General features: G+C 38.8%; 1 long non-coding RNA gene across 2 annotated transcripts; it reads left to right on the plus strand.

Moving 5' to 3' along the window:
• The first annotated feature begins 203 nt into the window (after nt 1-203).
• LOC120437471 lies at nt 204-3837 on the plus strand. 2 transcript variants are annotated; one of them, XR_005611156.1, is made up of 4 exons: nt 204-349; nt 505-601; nt 2429-2764; nt 3003-3837. It is a non-coding gene; the product is annotated as an uncharacterized LOC120437471 (long non-coding RNA). The 2 variants fall into 2 exon arrangements; XR_005611155.1 differs by having other exon boundaries at nt 204-601.
• The last annotated feature ends 5515 nt before the right edge of the window (nt 3838-9352 follow it).

Here is a 9352-nt window from a genome sequence, read left to right on the forward strand (position 1 = left end):
TACTGCTTCTCTACAGTGTCTCTACAACCTGACTTGTGTTCTTTTAAACTAGTTCAAGTTAATTTCCTGTTACTGTAATACCTCTGTCACCATAGTGTTATTGCAATACTATTGCATATGTGGTTAGGACGGTTTTGCTCTGAGTACATATCTAGGACATTTCTGTATAAACAGGATGTCAAAGTGAAACAAGAGTCAGTTCGGCTTTGGTACAAGGTCAGTTGACACGCAGTTGACAAACTTGTTAGATTTCTTAATTTTTTTTTTTATTTACTTTTTTTAACTGCTCATGTTGAATAAACCTTAAGTTGGTTCGACAAAGTGTCCTGATACATGCTCAATCATCAAGGTAAGGAAATCCCCCCAAAATGGACTTCTTTAATCTTCAGCGGCCTGAAGAAGACACTTGGATGAGTGATGAAACGTTTCTCCAACTGAAAAAACTACGCCCAGATGAACAGAATCAACTTTTTGGGACTTAATCAGATTCCTTTTGACCCACAGAAAGAGCAGATGGATTATACCAAGGTGATTATACCACCTCACCATCCTGAAGATCAGAAGAGTGTTTGAGGATTTAACAGATCTCTTAAGAACAAAAGTAAGTGTTCATGGTCTAAAACCATTTTCAGTCTTTTAGTAAAAAGTTTCTCTTGTCATGGTTACAGTTCAGTTAACACCCACCCACAAAAATAATTTAAAGCTTGAACCATGAAATCATTGCTACAAAATTCTTATGCTTTTTTCATTTTCAAATGTTTGGAAAATGCAATTTCCTTTGGAGAAGTTGAATTTGAAATGTATACTTTGAATGAGCGGCAGAAAGACAATTTAAACCTTAAATTTAATCTGATATAGTCAGGTTTAAACTTTAGTTATTCAGTGAAAATACCAACAGACTCAGACATTTAAGATAAGATAAGACTTTATTGATCCCACGACGGGGAGATTTTTCCATTACCTCAGCTTGGGTACAGATATCAGAGGGAAAAAAAATAATAATAATAAGAATACACAATATACAACATTAGCATACACAGTATGTGATTATGGATATGGTTGTGGAAATATACAAGAGAAAAACTATATAGTTTAACAAACTAAGAGTCAGATCAGCAGAAACAGAGAACGCGGACATGTCTGCTGTAACTGCGTCACTCTGCTCCACTTTGATGTTTGTCATGTTCGTCTCTGCAAGTGAGATTTAGCTTTGACATAAAACAGAAAGTATTGGCTACATAGTAAAATATTTCCCTGAGACTTATTGTCAAATTGATTCAGTATTTTACAGTTTGTAATGATGAAACAAGAATCAAACTGCCGTCAGAAACAAAACGTACTTCTGCTTCAACGACTGTAACACAAACTGTTCATACATGATGACCGACATTTGAGAGGTTCTGATTTTGTTCTGTGGAGATCGTTCAGCAACTGAACACTAAAACTTTTTCACTTCGCCTCGTTTGTCACGATGCACTTATTTCCGCTCATGCTCAGTCCAACCTACCAAACGTCACTCTAACGCGACGTCCTCAAAGACACGGAAGAGTTTGAACCGCAGCTTTAGCTTTATTTAACCTTATATGTAATATTGTGTAATCAGGTTTAAACTCAGGTTCAGTTATTGAGTGAAAATACCAACAGACTCAGACATTTAGAACAAACCAAGAGTCAGATCAGCAGAAACAGAGAACATGGACATGTCTGCTGTAACGGCGTCGCTCTGCTCCACTTTGCTGTTTGTCGGCCTCTTCGTGTTTGTCTCTGCAGGTGAAGTTTTACTGTTATAAAACTAACAGAGTATCACTCTGGTTAAATTAATAATATTTCTCAAAGGATTATTTTCATATTAATTCAGTTTTTCTGTTTGTGTGAAGGAGACACAAGGCTAGGTGCACCTAACATGTCAGTGTTTTTCAGATCTCACAGAGACAAAGAAGTGTAATGTGTTTGTCAGTGTGATGTGTTGTAGTTTCAGGAGTCAGTATACAGCTACAAAGAGGTGGCAGAGTGACAGAGTACAGAGGTGGCATGTGCTACCATAGTTTTGTATGTGACAGTGCTGTTTATTAAAATAAGCTGAACCTGGGTGGCACATGCCACTCCATGCCACCTCTGTAGAATCCCCCCTGAGTGGCACTGGCTACATTTTAAGGCATATTACACAATGTTACACCTTGGTACAGTCCAAACAGCACTTTCTATATTTTTGTGTTGTGTTTTATGAATCCCAGGTTTTGCTCAACAGATGCTCAGCACCATTAAAATAAATTATTTTTTATAGTTATCTCTGCTAAGTTTGTATATACTTTACTTTTATAACCATTAACAGCGAATAGCATGCGTATGTTTTTGATTGGCTGCTGTAAAAGTGAACAGTTGTACTTTAACCTTTAACCTCTCTGCTCTGTGTTGTTTCCTCTTTCAGGCCAGAAAAAAATCACAGCTGAGTCTGGACAGGATGTCACTCTGACATGTCGAGCTCCAAATAACAACATAGTTGTAGAGTGGAGCAGAGCTGACCTGGGAGATGAATATGTGCTTTTGTACCGTGATGGTCACTTTCACTCAGACAACCAGCATCCATCATTTAAGAACCGGGTGGATCTGCAGGACAGACAGATGAAGGATGGAGACGTGTCTTTGATTCTGAAGGATGTGACCATTAATGATACAGGAATTTACAGATGTCGTATTGTTGAGGGAGTCAGACAACATATGAAGCTCATCAACAACATCACCCTGAGTGTTGTTGTTCCTCCAAGTGAGTGAGTAGAGTTGAGTGTGTGTGTGATCAGAGGTGAAGCTGCTTCCTGGTTGTTGATGTTTGTTTCTAAAGATGTTGTTGATGAGACTTTGTAGAAAGCAGCTGGTCTGAGTGATGTGATCAGAGTGCAGTAGATAATGTCTGACAGCAGTTTGAAGAGGAAATGGATTCTGTTCTGTTCTTCACTCATCACCTACCTGACAGCTGACACCTCACACCTGTTTCTCACCTGCAGGTCAGACAGGAGGAGACACAGAGGATGGAGGGAAGGAGGCAGGAGGGAAGGAGGATGGATGTGTTGGACTGATAGTTGCTCTGCCTGTCTCTGCTGTGCTTCTTGTTGCTGTTGTTGTTGGGTATTGGATCTACCAAAAACATAAACAACAGCAGAGTCAGGATTCATTCCAGCCTGCTGTTGAACTTCAGCCTGTTTGAAATGTCTCAGAGTTTTTCTCCTGCTGCTGTTCAGACTCTCAGTGTTGTCAGTGAACATTCAGGTACAGACAGATGATCTGATCATCCAGCAGACAGACATCAAACTCGTCCAGATTTTCATCAAACATGTTCAGCCTGTGTTAGTGTGTCTCTGTGCTGTCTGTCAGATACTCTGTGAACTGCAGTGTTTGTTCATCTTCACAGTTTTTATGGGATTTGTTGACGAGGTGAAAAATACATTTACAGAATGTCATTGGTTCATTCAACTGAGTGTTAATATCAGAATAATGACTAATGACAGAATCACTGGGCCTCATTCATAAACTGTGTGTACGGATGTTTCACACAAATCTGATATTCATCAATATTTTTGTACTTGACACCAATTTAGAAATGCCTCACTGCACGAGTCACATGTTTCCTTCCTCTGATCTATGAAGCTTTATTTAACTGTTCTTTCCATGAGAAAGACGCTTCAGCCTGTTTGTTACTGGAGGTTAATTATTTGCTGTTTTCTATTCAGCTGACCATTTATTCTTTTTATCTGCTTTTGGTTAGAGGCTCTTGTAAAGAGCCGCTCGCGTTCTGTGATTAATGTGCTTGTTAGTTCCTAATAAAGTTCAACTTCAACTTCATTTCTGATTTTTGTTCTTTGTTTGTTTTCCGTGTCTGGGGAAGTTTATTTACATCTTATGTTTTCCTACTTGTTGAACCAAGTGATGCAGATTTGATCTGATCTGGAATCAGTGCAAACAAACCACTGAGCAGGTCTGTAAACTGATCCAACCTCCTGCATGTAGAACAGATGGAAGCAACAATCAGACTCAGATAAAACCTTAGTGTAAAGCTGCTCACTAAAAGATCAAACTGACATCTGAGTCTGTTCCTGTAACAAGAAACAACAAAGTCTATAATGAGCAATAAAAGAAAATAAAGGTGTTTTTTCTCTCAGTGCAATTTTTACATGAATAAGTCTTCACCTCAAACAAACTTAGATCAACACTGTGCTGTAAGATAAGATTTAAAATTGTTGAAATGTCCTGATTCTGTATAATCTGTTCATTTAAATGAGTTTGTCTGGTTGCTACGTCCCGATGAAGGAGGTTTAGGTGTGTGTGTGGACTGGAAGCAAATGGGTCCAGAATAGAATGAAAGGAAAACAGACAGAGGTGTTTCTGTTAGGACTGATAGGTTCTCCTCTAACACTGCTGCCCTAACCTGCGGGGTTCCACAGGGTTCAGTTTTGGGTCCATTATTATTTTCTTTTTACATGGTTCCTTTAGCTGGCATTATTCAGTCTTTTAGTGACCTGTCTTATCATTTCTATGCCGATGACATTCAGCTGTATATGTTCTTTAAGCCTCATCAGCTGGATAGGCTGTCCACCCTAGTCCAGGCTTTAACTCAAATCTCTGATTGGCTTTCTAACAATTACCTTGTTTTAAACATGAACAAGACAGAGACCATGATCATAGCTCCTCCTGAATTACATTCTAAAATCAGTCAGGTTCTTGCCCCTTTCTGTTCATCTGCTAAGCCAAATATTCGAAATCTTGGAGTAATATTTGACTCTTCTTTGGGCCTTGACTCACACGTAAAATCTCTGTCTCGTTCCTGTTTCTTTCATTTAAGGAATATTTCTAAACTGCGACATATGGTCTCCTTAGCTGAACTGGAAAAAATTGTCCATGCATTTGTGTCATCGCGTTTAGATTATTGTAATTCCCTGTTTACCAGCTTGGATAAATCATCTCTTTCTCGCCTCCAAGCCATACAAAACGCAGCAGCCAGACTACTAACTCGCTCTAGCAAGCGAGCTCACATCACTCCTATTTTATGTTCTTTACATTGGCTCCCAATAGATTTTAGAATTCATTTTAAAATTATTGTTTTAACGTACAGAGCACTAAATGGCCAAGCCCCAGATTATTTATCTAAGCTTCTCACAAAATACACTACTGCTCGCCGTCTCCGCTCACAGACTCAGAGTTTGTTGGTTGCTCCCAGAACACGTCTGAAGACGAAAGGGGACAGAGCCTTTCAGGCTGTGGCACCAAGGCTGTGGAACAGTCTACCTCTACAACTACGTTTGGTTGACTCTGTGGAATCCTTTAAAAAACAGTTTAAAAACTTTACTGTTTAAACAAGCTTTCTGTTGACCAATGCTTTTTACATTTTTATATTTTTAATTTACATTTAAACTCTATATTGTGTATATTTTGCATTTTGCTATTTATCGTACTGTTTATTTTAATCTCTGTGTGCAGCGCTTTGTGACTACCTGTCTATGAAAAGCGCTTAATAAATAAACTTTACTTACTTACTTAAGCAAATAATGGTTTTCTATTATAAATAATCTTAACATAAGATGACAACGCCTCTTTATCAATAAAACCAAAAGAAAGAAGAGATCACAACAACAAAGAAACAACCAATCAACTAAAGAAAGACACACTTCCAGGCGCCCACAGGCCCACCCTGTCACTAGCAGCTCCACTGCTGCTGTTTTGGCCCACAAGCCCAAACTACTCACGTGAAGGAGCTACTTTCCCCACTGCTCCACATGCAGGAAAATCACAGATTAGGATGATGTCTTTTGACACCAAGAACACAATGTGGAGACACCAGAGAAACCACCCTCCCACATCCAGTTTATCCTGAGCTTTTATAACCTCAGACCCAGGAGGCCAATGAACAGCAGCTGTGTCCTGGGGAGAGAGAAGAGTGAGAGAGAGACAAAGGGGTGGAGCAAAAGAGGAGGAGGCAGAGAGAGAACACCACACCCACACAAGGGCAGTTTCATAGGTTCATAAAAAAAAAAAATTCTGACACTTCTTTTTCTCCAGCTGTTCCCTTGTTTGTTTAACTAGTAACTTCATCAGCCATGACAGAAGCTAATATTTCTGTGCTAACATCGTTTCAACAGTAACAGCTTTACTACAATATAAGCTAACGTTTACACCGTAACTTTAAGCTAGCACCATAAAGACGGTAAAACACGTAATAATATCTACAAATGCATCTTAAAGCTGTTATATTAGCACTCGGTGTATTACTAACATAACCACATTAACATTATTGACACTCGCTGACTTTTAATAGTCATTCTATAAATGCTGTCCGTTTAAATGGTCTTACCTGTAACACTGCTGTATCCACGGATACAGGATATTTGAAATTTACACAGCTACATTCTCGCCTGAAAATATCTTAAAAGTTTATTTTGTGACCCAGAAAAAGTAATAAGTTTTTCAGCGGTGCTCCTCCGCCATTGCCGCGCTTACAAGTACACAGGCTCCGACAACCGTGGCTGACAAATGCGATCCTCCGTTTCCCCAGACTACCCTTTCTGGGTCACAAAATAACCTTTTAAGATATTTTCAGGCGAGAATGTAGCTGTGTAATGCTCAAATATCTACTTAATTTATCAAAATATCACATATTTGCAAAAGAGCTTCCACGTTTTCAGAGAGCTCTGTTATCCACCCCCCACACCTACCCCACCCCTAACGGCTACACCTCCCAAAGAATTTTGTCTGGGCTCTTATCTCATTTATTTCAAACGATCAACAGAAAATTTCACCGACATAGTTTTATATAAGGTTTTTAAGGCTGTGGTGTTAATTTTTAAGTAACATGAGCCCAGCGGCAGCAGCAACGCTAGGCTAACACTAACTAGCTAGCAAGATTTTAAACCTGGTGCTAAACTAAGAGAAGCCACAAATCAGTTTGAATAAGAGTAAACATTTACTCACCAAGTCAGTGTATCAGGTAAAGATCCACAGCAATGACAACAATAATATCTTGAGCTGACGCTTCTCCAGGTTTGCTCAGCATATTGACTATGTGCACGTTAGCATATGCTACTTCCGGTGCGGAAACTCCTGTGTGGAGCTTTGTTTCCGGTGTCCTATTCGCGCCTTGTTTACGGTCCAAAACAAGTTAAGCAAATGAATGAATCAAGCGGCGATTTACATTTCTATAGATGTTTTGGGCATTTACCCAATATATCTGTAAATGATGTTCATGGACTTGTCGATATTTTTCCCCCGCACCTCAGAGCAAAAGAGAAAAGGGATTCAAATGTTATATTTCTCAGCTGTCCCTCGTTTATCGCGGGTGTTATGTTCTAAAAATAACCAGCGATGGGTGAAATCAAGTAGCCAGTTTTATTTTTTGACGCGTGGACATCGTGGACATACAGTACTGCACTTCAGAGTCACACTGCTAGCAATCGATGCAGCGATTCTGTACTGTACAGGAGAGACGTCACGGAGGAGATCCTCTGCAGCGATCAGGAGGCAGGACACAATGTGATGTAAAAAAAAAAAAAAAAAGCATGCAAACTTGCACTAAAAATCTGCGAAACAGCGAGGTGAAAGGTGAACTGCGTTATAGCGAGGGACCACTGTAATTTTGAAGGTAAGTCACAACACACCCTTCGTAAATACTAATGTAGAGAAACCCTTACCAGCAATCGTTCATTTTTTTGTGTGGCTTTTTTTCACGGTTTGTTAACATGCTGTGTAGGTCTGTACTTGACTAGCTGATATCGACATAGTGGGGAAACATCTGGTTTGACTATTGTTCACCTGTAGTTTGAATGCTGAACATTTGCCTGTTTAAATGTCTTCTGCATGCAGTAATGCAGTTCTGCTTGTGTTGAGTGATGTAAACAACTGATCGATCTAAACTCTTTAAACGTCAAAATTGATCATTAGATTTTTTATGACACAACAGTGGTGAGTGTTCCCACCTTCTCCTCTTTGTAACTTAACGCGATCTTTCCGTTTTCGAGTTTTGGACATGATTTTGGAGTATATCTTCACAGTAGCGATTGACCGCAAAGTAAAGCTACCGGAAATGTACAACCCCACATCCGGTCTCAAACCAGGAAGTTAGCATTTTCTCGTGCACAGGGTCAATTCCATAAAAAATGCACCGTGAACATGCGGACTGATCCGAGAGGGAGGAGGACGGTAGTCACGTGGCATTTTCAAAACACATCTTTCATCCTTCCGCACTGAGAAGCAAAACTTCCAGCTTACTTAGTTTTTCTAAGTTAAGACAACTCAAATAAATTGAGTTTATCAGCGTTTTTGCATAAAAAGTACTGGTAACTTATTTAAATTGAGTTCTAATAACAAATTGATAAAAACTGAGTTCAGCCTATTTAATATTTTTAATTAAACACAATATTACATTTTACAGTGTAGTGGACAGAAATTAGTTTTTGGGGTGGAACAAATAATTTGTGTGGCATCAAATTTGATGCAGAACAGCTGATTGTTCTGTAAATAGTTTGAAATGTTTATTTAAAAACGCCTTGGCTGCATTTAAAAAAAATGGCTGCAAAAAAACTTTGTTGTTTGCCAAACTGAGTTACTTTTTTGAAGAAGTAACTAGATAATTAATTGCCCAGCATTGGTCATTATATACTGTATTTGGCAGACAGAGAGTTACAGGACTCTCTCCCAGACCACAGACTCATAATACAAGTCAGAGCTTTATTTAAAAAGAAAGAAAGTTGTGTTTTCAAAATTGGAGTTCAAGTTATTTTTACTTCCAATAGCGTTAACATACTACACAGGTCATGAACAAGATTTCTTTTACATTTTCATCGTAAGTGGGCTAAAGCAGTTAATTAAAAGTAGTCTAACATAAATGTAAATGCTGTAATTTGATTATTTTAATAAACCATGTAACTTGGATGGATTAGATGCTGGCGTGACCACAGTGCACACGTCTGATGTCGCTCACAGTGGTCCAAGGGATCGCTCAGGGAGTTTGTGTGTTCGCTCAGACACATGAAACATTAGAGGGAACATTGATCATAAGGTTTTAAAAACTGAGCTTAAATAAATGATTAGCGGTAATAAAAGCCGAGGGAGGTCAACGGTGATCACTGACTGTTTTTAGGGGCATTTTGAGATTAAATAGAAGAAAATACAAACATTAAACATGTTAACAACACAAAAGCCATTAAACGCAGACTACTTTAGGCCCGGAAGCAGGATTCGTCACTTAAAGACCGGATAGGTCAACCAGATCTAATTTCATTTCCATATTAACAAGGTTTTGAGATAATTGTCTCCTCTCCACCTGATATTTCTGACAGTGCAATATCACATGCTCTATAGTTTCTGTGTC

This window comes from Oreochromis aureus, linkage group 3, assembly GCF_013358895.1.
Source record: "Oreochromis aureus strain Israel breed Guangdong linkage group 3, ZZ_aureus, whole genome shotgun sequence".
Taxonomy (NCBI): Eukaryota; Metazoa; Chordata; class Actinopteri; order Cichliformes; family Cichlidae; genus Oreochromis; species Oreochromis aureus.